The sequence below is a fragment of the Tenrec ecaudatus genome, unplaced genomic scaffold, assembly GCF_050624435.1.
Source record: "Tenrec ecaudatus isolate mTenEca1 unplaced genomic scaffold, mTenEca1.hap1 Scaffold_635, whole genome shotgun sequence".
Classification (NCBI taxonomy): domain Eukaryota; kingdom Metazoa; phylum Chordata; class Mammalia; order Afrosoricida; family Tenrecidae; genus Tenrec; species Tenrec ecaudatus.
The window spans coordinates 137,306-148,105 of NW_027459521.1; the positions used below are offsets into that span (position 1 = coordinate 137,306).

At 42.8% G+C, this 10,800-nt stretch overlaps 1 long non-coding RNA gene across 1 annotated transcript; it reads left to right on the forward strand.

The window, feature by feature from the left end:
* The first annotated feature begins 4,251 nt into the window (after positions 1-4,251).
* On the forward strand, positions 4,252-8,278 carry LOC142436789 (uncharacterized). Its single transcript, XR_012782112.1, has 3 exons — positions 4,252-4,417; positions 6,657-6,780; positions 8,183-8,278. It is a non-coding gene; the product is annotated as an uncharacterized LOC142436789 (long non-coding RNA).
* Positions 8,279-10,800: the final 2,522 nt, after the last annotated feature.

A 10,800-nucleotide genomic window follows, 5' to 3' on the forward strand; every position in this document is an offset into this window, starting at 1 on the left:
GCGCCTTTTTACGTTGGAACCGGCAAGAAGCAAGATTTCCCTTAAACCATGAATTTCAGAAACATTGTGATCGTGAAGGAAAACCAGGGAGAGCAGATGTACTTCCAATAATCCAACACTTAAATTAAACCTCAAACCTAAATCCTATCCTAAAACCAACCCGAATCCTAACACTAACCTAGGTCAAAACCTAACCTTAGGTCTAAACCTAAACAGAGGTGTAACCCTAAGCCTAGGTCTAACTCTGTATACTCCTAACCCTAAACTTAACCCTAAACTAAGGCTTACCGTAAACCAAGCCCTAACCCTAACCGTATGTCTACCCTAAGGCTAACCCTAATCATAACCCCAAATCTGATGTGAACATGCAGCTCGCCCTACAACTAACCTTACTCCTAACCATCACCCTTCGCCTGAACCTAACTTAACTCTATCTCTCACCTTCAATCGAAGCTTCCATATCACCGTTAATGTAATCCAATCCCTTAAACTAGACAGAGAGCTAAACTTAAACTTAACCAAAACGGATGTAACACACAAATCGTAGGCCTGACCCCAACTCTTAACCTCACACTTTCTAACCCCCACACAAATATTAACCCCAACCCGTCATCAGTCTGTGGGGCTTGAATACCTGGATATAACCTTACAGCTACAATGGCATCAGAGGAGTGTGGTATAGTATGAGTGCATGCTACTTATGGTAAACTTTCGAAAAAAAGAAAGAGAAGCAAATGGTCATAATGCAGCTCATCATAACTATAATACAGCAAAACTCAGAGATTGTGTTTTCTGGGTCATTGAACTGATATGAGCCAATTGAGTGTGGGCTGATGAACTGAATGTGAAATTGACCTGTTTTTTAAAATCTTGAATGATCTGGAAGGCTAAATGGAATGGGGAAAAGTATGGTTTAAGTCCTTGGAATAGTGATTTGGGGACCTTTCAGGAACCTGTTTCATGAAGCCAATTTATTTCCAACACTGTGGATAGTGACACACATTCAATGAAGCAAGTGCTTGGCTGCCAAATTTGAGCCGGCTCTATTATTGCCTACTCAGCCTATCCAGACATTTCCTTGCAAACTGGCATTATTTTTTTTATCCAACTACCTTTCTAATGGCTTATTTTTTCAATTTCCAGAAACCACATTGTTTAATAACAAATAATTTTTTTAATCTCCACAAATGAAAAGGTGGTTATAAAGTATAAACACCAGGGTTATTGGGTAAAAGGGACTGCAGGACATAGGGTACTAGAAACTACAGAAACCTTGGGAATTTGGGTGGAAACACTGATTGAGGCACACTAAGAGACCACTTGAGGTGGAATAGCCCTCAGGCAGACCTACGAAGTGTGATATCCAGGCAGTGAGTCCTCCTACTCAGTCACAATCATCGACTCCTATGAACTGTTTTGGAGTCAGCGAAGACTGCATATAAAGTCCCCAGAAAGGACCAGTGTCCAGGCTGGAGTCTGAAGGCATCAATATATTAAAGATACTTGCTTCTGTTTGCATCACTCTTATCCCTATCATTCTTCTTCTGCAGCCAAAACTCAGTCCCAGGCGGTTGGCAACTACAGTTACCAGACTGTTCTGTCTGGCTTCTACGTTAGGACATGTAGACCATCTGAATAAACCCTTTGATTCTGTGTCCCTCTCCTTCCCTTAGACAAAACTGCAGCCAGCACCAGACCTTAAACCTGCAGACTAAGAGTTTGTCAAAAATCTACAAAGAGCAGTCAATACCCTAGAAACCTAGCCTAAAGAAGAGAAGACACAGAAACAAAAGCTACAACTGAAAAAAAGAAAAGAAAGGCTCCAGGTGTGTGTCATTCTGACAACCGATTCCAATGAAAACACTTGAGCTTCTCACAGGGTAAAATTGCTTTTACTTCCATAATATTGTAATTCAAACAGTTTCCCATATATCACCTCCAAATGTAACTCCAGTAAATTCAAGTATATTAAGGAAGAGGCAGTTACTCTGGTGTTTCCCCTGCACCAAGTAATGTAGCCTCAATCAGTTTTACTATTCTCAGCTCTTGCCTTAGATTTTCAAGTACTTGAATGTGAAGGAAATCATAAAATGCCACATTTCACAGACTGCCTTCTGTGTTGCCTCACCCAGATTTATGTTTTTCATATCTAGAGTGCCTCAACATGGGTTTTTTTTTGGAGGGGCTCAAAGAGCATTATCATTTCCCATCATCAGATGTTTATGGGAAATTTTACATCCTGCAGATTCCCGTATACAATAATTACGTTAAACAAAGGAGCTTATTGTATCTTCCTGCTTTTCACAATAGCTTATGCTAACTGATATTGTTAGCTTATCTTGCCAAATGTCCAAGATGCACAGGTGGTGTTAACTGAAGGGCCGAATGATTCATACATTGGTCACTTTAGCTTTGCAAGTTCTCGAGCATCTTGATTTTGAAATTCCATAAAGTGAGATGATGCCTTAGCCAGTTAAATGCTACTGCTTCCAAACCTCACTTATACCCAGACATATCTGAGCAGAAGCCATATTATCTACGTGAAACAGCTTTGGGTGTTCCACAGCTATATGCAGATGCCCACCAAATATGAGATTATTTTGCTTTCTCTGACTTGGCTTTTACTAGCAGTCAGCCTCATTCCATCTCTTTTGTAGATGGTTGAAGACTGTGTTTTCTGGTGGGCCTATGGGATAATGGTGGGCTTATGAGATTAAAATGATCTTGTAGGGTTTTCTTGATGTGCATTTAATATTTAATTACAACTCTCTTTTATACACGGGTGTCTGTGGATTTCAACATCTAAAGTGTACCGATTAACACATTCCCATAGCGGAGTGAATCTCCCTTCCATCATGTCTATAGGTATTTCTCCTTCCTATGGGCAGCTGGACAGTAATTCATCTGGGAAACTTCTGGTAAACCAGGACAATGGTGCTTCCCCAGCTTTCTGTGATGAAGGGCCAAGCCATTGGTTACCTTTATAAAAGTCTCCTGACACTTCCTAGTGATGTCTGTTTCTGGGATCATAGTGGCTTCCTCGGTTGGTTGTTGGTAGGTGCTATCCTGTTGGTCTGCTTCAAAGCAACCCCAATGTACAGGACAAGGAAAGGCTTGCCAGTCCTGGGCCACCCTCATATCTTTCTGATGTTTGAACCCATCGTTGTAGTCCCCGTGGCCATGCATCCTGCAAACAGCCTGGCTCTTTGTCACTTATCCTCCCCTTTAATCTGATCAAAAGTTTTCATCATCTGGCCCTCTCTCTGACGAGTTTCTGCTTTGCTTTACTAGTCCTCCACTACCTGACAGTGTATCAATGATTTGCATAAGGTTTTCAGTGGTGTATTTCGTCATCCTCAATGTGTCCTTAGTCTGGAAACCCTGTTGGGTGCTTTTTTTTAAATTTTAACAATTTATTAGGGGCTCATACAATTCTTATCATAGTTCATACATATACATTCATCAATTGTATAAAGCACATCTGTACAGTCTTCGCCCTAATCATTTTTTTCTCCTCTTTTCTTTTTTTACATTTTATTAGGGACTTATAAAACTCTTATCACCATCCATACATATACATACATCAGTTGTATAAAGCACATCCATACATTCCCAGCCCCAATCATTCTCAAGGCATTTGCTCTCCACTTAAGCCCCTTGCATCAGGTCCTCTTTTTTTCCCTCCCTCCCTTTACCCCCCTCCCTCATATGCCCTTGGTAATTTATACCTCGTTATTTTGTCATATCTTGCCCTATCCGGAGTCTCCCTTCCCCCCTTCTCTGCTGTCCCTCTCCCAGGGAAGAGGTCACATGTGGATCCTTGTAATCAGTTCCCCCTTTCCAACCCACTCACCCTCCACTCTCCCAGCATTGTCCCTCACACCCTTGGTCCTGAAGGTATCATCCACCCTGGATTCCCTGTACCTCCATGTGGGAAGCCGTAGCTCTCGCGAGATGTGGGAAGCCACAGCTCTCGTGATGTGGGTAGCCGCAACTCTCGCTGCCATTACTAGATGGCGCCGGGCAGTCAGGGCGGTGGTCCAACTAAGTGGTAACCAACCACTTAGTGCATGCGCGATGCTGAGATGACGTAGTCATAACTCCACCCTGGAGTATGCAAACGAAGGTTCTGGCGAACTCACCAATCTATACATGAGGTTTTGGCAAATGCACCAATCAAGGCACAGCATGTCCCCATAGAGCATATATAAGCAGCAGTAGTCTGGGGTTTCAAGGTCTTTTGCCGCATAATGAAAAATAAAACACCTGTGGAAGAATCCTGTTGTGGCGCGTCTTTTCTTGCTGGCGAGACCTGGCGCGCGACAAATGGTGCCGAGAACCCGGGAATTTACGATCATCTAAGGCACGAGCGGAGACCCCCACCAGGGAGGATTCAGAACCACACGGAATTATAGAGGTAAGTTCTGAGAGACATGAGCTTGAACAATTGCTAGAGCTGCAAACTGTTGTATGCATTCTAATACTTTCACGTTCGGTTTCAACGGCGGACAGCCTGCTGCTTCTTATCTTGCACATAAAACCGTGTGAACCTGTGTGTTAAATTCTTCTCTACATAAGTAGGGAATATGGGGAACGTAGCAATAAACACCATGGTTACAGCGCTTGATGCTTTATTAAGGAAGAGAGGATTAAAAATTTCAGAGCCAACGCTGCGTAAGTTTGTAACAAATGTGGATGAGATAGCACCGTGGTTTTTATCTACAGGTTCTCTAACTTTGGCAAGTTGGAACAAACTGGGCTGGGTTGTAGACCAAGCTGCAAAAGAAGGGAAATTGAAACCGGGAACTAGACCCATCTGGAAGTTAATAAAAGCATGTATTGAGGATAAAGATTGTAGACAGTCATTACAGCAGGGACAGCAGGCTTTGGAGGACGTTCAGGAAAGCATGTCAGAAACAGAACGGGACGAGTCCAAAGAGGCTCGGGGCGAGTCCAAAGAGGCTCGGGGCGAGTCCAAAGAGGCTCGGGGCGCATCCAAAGAGGCTCGGGGCGAGTCCAAGGAGACTCGGGAAAGGCATGCCCAAACAGAAGAAACTGCGCAGGTAGAATTAGGGGAGGAAGTTGATCAACAGAAGAAGAACCGTACCCGCCATTCGGAGCCTTTATATCCGTGGCGAGAACTAGACCGTGCCCGCCATTCGGAGTCTTTAAATCCGTGGCGAGAACTAGAACTCTTGGAAATATCAGAGGAGGAGGAGGAGCAGTTAGAGGAGATAGCTGCTCGCTATGAGGAAGGTCGGCATGATGCACTAAAAGCGGCCGAAAGAGGGCGGTATAGTGCTATGTGGAAGTCAGCTGTGAGCCCATCAGCCCACCTCCTTATAAGGAAGAAAAGCAAAAAGGGTGTGGCTATTCCTTTTGCCCACCCAATATCCGTAGAGAAATTCAACAAATGTATCCAGTATTTGAGGATCAGAATAACGCTCGTTATCATACACCCGTAGAACACAAGCAAGTAAAGGACTTAGCTGAAGCTGTGAGAGCTTATGGAGTAAGTGCAAATTATACTCAATCTTTAATTGAAAGGCTTACGAGTCAAGCTATGACTCCCGCCGATTGGACATTTGTAACAAAAGCAGTATTGACTACAGGACAGTACCTGGAATGGAAATCTTTATGGCAGGATTTATTAACAGCTCAGGCTAGAGAAAATGCTGCAGCAGGGCAGCCAGCATGGGGTTTTGAAATGCTTACAGGCCAAGGAAGATGGGTTAATAATCAGACAGCATATCCATTGCAAGTATATCAGCAAATAAATTCTGCTGCAAGCAAGGCATGGGGACGTTTACCTAATAAAGGAGAGGTTAGAGGCAACTTAACAAAAATTATACAGGGACCTACTGAAACTTTTTCAGATTTTGTGGCACGAATGTTGGAGGCAGCAGGAAAAATTTTTGGAGATCAAGACACAGCCATGCCTCTCATTGAGTAGCTAGTTTTTGAGCAGTGTCATTGTCCCATATACTAGTGAGCAAGTTTTTACACTGTGCGCCACTACAGATGAGTGGGCAATTTTTAAATGCAGTTTTAATGGACTAATAGACAACCATTATCCTAAACATTCTTTGTTGCAGTTTGTGACTGCACATCCAGTAATTTTTCCAAGTTGCAGTATGTGCATGTGTCAGTGGACACCAGTTCTGGCATTGTACATGCAACACCCCTAACGGGGGAAAAAATCCAGCCAAGTAATTCAACATTGCTTAGAGGCTTGGAGTGCATGGGGCAAGCCCACCATATTAAAAACGGATAATGGGCCTGCATATACTTCCACCAAGTTTCGACAGTTTTGCTTGCAAATGCAAGTAAAACACCTCACGGGCTTGCCGTACAATCCCCAAGGGCAAGGAATTGTGGAACGGTGTCATCGTACTTTAAAACAATATTTATTAAAACAAAAAGGGGGAATAGAGGCCGTGACGGTCACCACCCCTAGAATGGCCTTATCTTTAACTCTTTTTACTCTAAATTTTAAAAATCTGGATGAGAAAGGCCAATCAGCTGCAGACAGACATGGACAATGGCCAAAGCCACCAAAGGAAATGGCCCGATGGAAAAATGTATTGGATAATAAATGGTATGGCCCGGACCCCATATTAATCAGGTCCAGGGGAGCAATTTGTGTTTTTCCACAGAAAGAAGAAAACCCCATCTGGGTGCCAGAGAGACTGGTGAGACTAATTAAGGAGGATGAAGATCGTGGGAGCAGGAAGAATGAAGAAGACGATGATCAACCTAATAATGTTGCTGATACTGATGGTAATATGGACCCCAATAGTTAAAGGAGTTTTTTTATGGGCCATAGCTAAAACTTGGCCTGTACCTATTCCCATACACTCGAATGCGTCAATATTACCCTTATTCTTATCAACGCAATGTGATTTGGGAATGCCATGTATTACACCTAGAGGGGAGCCTCCTAAAGTATATAATGCAAGCAATTTTACATTGACATATATTTTGTGTTTTACCACCATTAATACTAGTGCACCTTGTATACATGTAAGAAATGGGTCTTTAGTCAATTGGGTGGATCCTTCTGGAGACTCTACATTTAATAATATTATATCCACCCTTATGAAAGTTGCACAAGGTGCTACAGGTGGAAGTGGCACCTCTGAGAAAGGAAAAGGTGTAAATATAACAACACTCATGATGATTCGTGAGGGATCTAGGCCCTCTGGGCCCATCTATGAATCAGTAGTGCCACCTAATGTGACCAGATGTGTCATATTACCTAGTTGTTTACCTGAAAAAAGTTTTCCGCCTACTTAAACTCAATGTCAGTCTCCAAACTATCGGAACAAACCTATTATACCAGGTTTTGATATGACTCCAGCTTTAGGTAAAGCAAAATGGAATAGCAGCATTAATATCACTGGTCCTGATAATATTTGGCCGTGGTATGAATGGATATTATATAATAAACGTGGAGCATCTACAATAGTGACTCCTTTTGCAAAAATGTTTGGAATTAATGATACTTTATACAATGTCACCGGTGTATACAATACCACTACAAAGAGGCTGAAAGTAAATACTATGGTTAATATATCAAGAGTGCAATTTCAGCCATCACCTGTTTGTGTCCAGCCCCCATTTTTCTTTCTGTTAACATTCAACATTAGTCATGCAAATGAAACATTTTGGGAAGCTTCATGTAAGAGTTTTAGCAATCAGTGTTGGCTTGCTGAATGTTGGAATGGCTCTGAGCCATTTGCCTTGATAGTAAAGATTCCCACTATGATACCTGTACCGGTTGAAGCAGATCCCAATACTTTTCCTATTGCTACCCTTTATAGATATAAAAGAGATTTTGGCATTACTGCAGCAATTATTACAGCTATTACTATCTCAGCTGCAGCAGCGGTTACAGCAGGATTGGCTATGTCCAATCAAGTAATGACAGCAAATGTCATTAACAATATTACGCAATCTACATCAGAAGCTTTATCGACAGTCCATAAATTGGATGCTCGATTAATGTCTGGTTTACTGTTAGTGAACCAGAGAGTTGATTTATTACAACAACAAGTGGATACTCTTACGAGCATGGTGCAATTAAGTTGTGTTTCTTCAACACCTAATTTGTGCATAACACCTTTAAAATTCTTGAATGAGTCTTCTTTTAGCAGCAAGAATATATCCCAGTATCTTACAGGACAATGGACAGCTGAGCTGGAAGAACTTCAAGAACAACTCCGGATGCAGATTACGACTCTTAATGGCACAAGAATGAAACCCATAACTGTTGGAGATTTTACTTCTTGGTTTTCTACTGCCTTTTCCTACTTTAAAGAGTGGGTGGGGGTGTTTACATTTGCTGCAATAATGTGCTGTGGAGGAGTGTTGTTGCTATGGTTGCTCTGCAAGCTTAAAGCCCAGCAGAAACGTGACAAAGTCATCATCACGCAGGCGCTCTTAGCGATTGAGCGCGGTGGTTCCCATGATCTTTGGCTTTCTTTGTTAAGAGAAAATTAACCCCCATAAGTTGTCAGCTCTTGCACCCCAAGGGAATTGTCCCATTGCACTGTGAGGGAGACAGAAATTGGATCTTGGTCAGCCCTTGCACCATGTGGAGCTTTGCTCATTGCACACATCAGGGTGACCAGATTTGGGTTTTTAGATCCATCTTGATCTCCTGGGGCTGCTGGAAGCTCCTGGATGGATCGATGGACTTTATATCCATCTTGATCATTTGGAGCTGCTGGAGGCTCTGGAATTGATCGATGGATTAGGCTTAAAATAAAAAAGAAAGGAGGAGATGTGGGAAGCCGTAGCTCTCGCGAGATGTGGGAAGCCACAGCTCTCGTGATGTGGGTAGCCGCAACTCTCGCTGCCATTACTAGATGGCGCCGGGCAGTCAGGGCGGTGGTCCAACTAAGTGGTAACCAACCACTTAGCGCATGCGCGATGCTGAGATGACGTAGTCATAACTCCACCCTGGAGTATGCAAACGAAGGTTCTGGCGAACTCACCAATCTATGCATGAGGTTTTGGCAAATGCACCAATCAAGGCACAGCATGTCCCCATAGAGCATATATAAGCAGCAGTAGTCTGGGGTTTCAAGGTCTTTTACCACATAATGAAAAATAAAACACCTGTGGAAGAATCCTGTTGTGGCGCGTCTTTTCTTGCTGGCGAGACCTGGAGCGCGACACCTCCAGCCCTCATATGTACCAGTGTACAGCCTCTGTCCTATCCAGGCCTGCAAGGTAAAATTCGGATCATGGTAGTTAGGGGGAGGAAGCATCCAGGATCTTGGGGAAAGCTGTGGTCTTCATCGGTACTACCTCGCACCCTAATTAACCCATCTCCTCTCCTAAACGCCTCTATGAGGGGATCTCCATTGGCCGACACTTGGGCCTTGGGTCTCCACTCTGCAATTCCCCCTTCATTTAATATGGTATATATGTACATATACATGAACACATATATACACATATATACACATACATACACACATTTATATCGTTGTTGTTTTTTTTTGTGCATGATGCCTTATACCTGGTCCCTTGGCACCTCGTGATCGCACTGGCTGGTGTGATTCTTCCATGTGAGCTTTTTTGCTTCTGAGCTAGATGGCCCCTTGTTCACCTTCAAGCCTTTAAGACCCCAGACACTATCTCTTTTGATAGCCGGGCACCATCAGCTTTCTTCACCACATTTGCTTATGCAGTGCTTTGTTTTTTTAATGACGTTGCTGGCATTGGAAATACCAGTGACCTGCATTCTGACCTTCCTTTCTGTACTTAGCTACAAATGGACAGATAATAAAGAGGTCACAATTTATCACCGGCCCATGTACCACCCTTGGAGCAGCATTGGGGTAGATAATAAATCACGAATAGTTCTTAACAAGGAGATGGAGCCCTCGTGTCTGAGTGGTTACAAACACCAGCTGCCCCAGGCACACAAAAGGAACTTTTACTACCAGTAAAGAGTTAACAAACTCAGAAACCCAGATGGGCAGTTCTTTCCACCTGCAGCCACCATCACTGCATGTGTTTGTTAAGATGGAGGAGGACATAGTGGATTGGGGTGTGACATATGTGCTAATGTTGGGCTTGTAGATCTGGGCTCCATTGGTTTGTGATTTTTTCTCCATGTGCATTCACCCTTTATCTAAAGCTCTCTTTTATACATTTCAGTTTCTGTGGATTTATTTCTCTAATGTACTCAGACTAACCCAACTAATATAAGAAAAGGCAGGACACAAGTAAGCACCCGTTTCCATTTGGGAAAGACACTAAACAGTGAAAAGCTATTTTGCTCCATGTCATCTCTGGGTGGAACAAACAGTTAAGTGCTCAATTCATAACTTAAAGGATCATCTGAACCCATATGGTGGTACATCAGAAGTCAGACCTTGTGGTTTGCTTTTGAACCCTCACGCAGCCTTGCAGCCCCTGTCTCACATGGTCAGTTTGGCTCTGCACAAATGGTAGTTCCATGACTTGGAATCTACCCTACAGTAACTGTTTGGATGAAAGGTACTCAGTCCTGTGTTATAACCCGCCTCATCCAGACGATTCTGTCAAGAGGCAGACTGATCGATGTCAAATTCCTCATGATTCTAGCTTTTCTTTTCTTATTTTGTTCCACAGATAGTTAAAAGCCTTTATTAAGAAGGCTTTAAAGTCAAAACTAACACTCTTGATAGAATTTTCTTTCATCCTTTAAGTCGACTCTGCAAATATATAATCAGTGATTTAGCTCTAAGATCAAAGATCCGTTAATTTATTTATAATAAAATATATTTTAGTTCTTAAAATTTA